The sequence below is a fragment of the Euleptes europaea genome, chromosome 14 (genome assembly GCF_029931775.1).
Source record: "Euleptes europaea isolate rEulEur1 chromosome 14, rEulEur1.hap1, whole genome shotgun sequence".
In the NCBI taxonomy this organism is placed as follows: domain Eukaryota; kingdom Metazoa; phylum Chordata; class Lepidosauria; order Squamata; family Sphaerodactylidae; genus Euleptes; species Euleptes europaea.
This window is the reverse complement of record NC_079325.1, coordinates 52,666,594-52,667,878: the sequence shown is the minus strand read 5'-3', so window position 1 is coordinate 52,667,878 and position 1,285 is coordinate 52,666,594. Positions and strand designations below refer to the sequence as shown.

The window sequence follows — 1,285 nt, the reverse complement described above, 5'->3', positions numbered from 1 at the left end:
GGGAGAATGCCATGGAGTCCACCCTCCAAAGCAGCCATTTTCTCCAGGGGAACTGATCTTGGTTATGTGGAGATCAATTGTAATAGCAAGAGATCTCTGGGTACCCTCCTGGAGGCTGGCAACCCTACTTGTAAGTCCGTTGACGTCAGTGGACTTAGAAGGGTGTAGTTCTGTTTAGGATTGCGCTACCAACCTGTTTTATGATTTATTTAATTAATAATTAGTAATTTATTAGTATTTATCTGCCTTTTGTTTAATGTTATTTAAATGCCTATTCACCATTCTTTTTGTCTTAAATTGCCAGGTTTCAGCTTCTTTTAACACATGGTCATTAATTTTAGTTTCTACATTTGTAAGTTGCTGAGGCTATTTTTTTTAAAGATGGAATAAATATATACACTGCAGAGTGGGGTGACAATTCTTTGCTATTTATACACAGCCCAAAATGTGTAGATTTTTTTTAAAGTACTGTGGGGATTACTTTTGAGATTTACATGTAACTCCGTGTGCTTCTTTTCACCACCAGTCCTGCTCCCCCCCTCCATTCTGTTGTTTATTCCACTGCTGAAGTGTAGATTGTAAACTTCTCTGGGCAGGGACCTTTTTGCTCATGTTCGTTGAGGTATGCATGAAATCAAATTAGTGGAAGCCTAGGCTAGAATCTCTGCAATAAGTAAGGAAGTAAAATAAGTATGTTACTTTGCTCACTGATTTGGTAATAACAACTTGATGTCCAATTTAGTAACGGTCGAGGTATCGTAAGAATATCCTAAATGGGATTGAGGGTGGGGTAAAAGTTTGTAAAAGATTTCTGGAAACTTTAAAGTTGTTTTACCGGAACTAACATACTGCCTATGTTGTTCTGAACACGTTAGTTTTTTTTTTTTAAGTATCAAAGAGGAATGCGTCAAAATACGACTCTGGTGGGACTCGAACCCACAACCTTTGAATGACTTCGCCCCGTCACACAATCTAGAAGTCCAATGCGCTATCCATTGCGCCACAGAGCCTCCCGGATAAGCAGCGATCATCCTTCATGTTCTCTCCTTTGACCTCCCTCTCTCAGTTCCAGCTTAGCTCTCAAGCTGTTGATCTACTTAAAAATCCGACCTTCAGCCGCTGGCGGCCCTGAAAAGCCCCATTCCCGGAGGAAGCTGAGCTTGCATAACAACCCCCAAAAATTTCCCTGCAACTTTCATTTTTTCGTAGTTCACTTTAGGCACGCCTGAGGATTGCTTTCTTGCTTTCTTTCTTTCTTTTTTAAAGCTACGTTCGAAGGGACAAA

At 40.4% G+C, this 1,285-nt stretch overlaps 1 non-coding gene across 1 annotated transcript; it reads right to left on the bottom strand.

The window, feature by feature from the left end:
• Positions 1-915: 915 nt before the first annotated feature.
• TRNAR-UCU (transfer RNA arginine (anticodon UCU)) lies at positions 916-1,010 on the bottom strand. The gene is made up of 2 exons: positions 974-1,010; positions 916-951 (listed from the first exon to the last, which is right to left on the bottom strand). It is a non-coding gene; the product is annotated as a tRNA-Arg (tRNA).
• Positions 1,011-1,285: the final 275 nt, after the last annotated feature.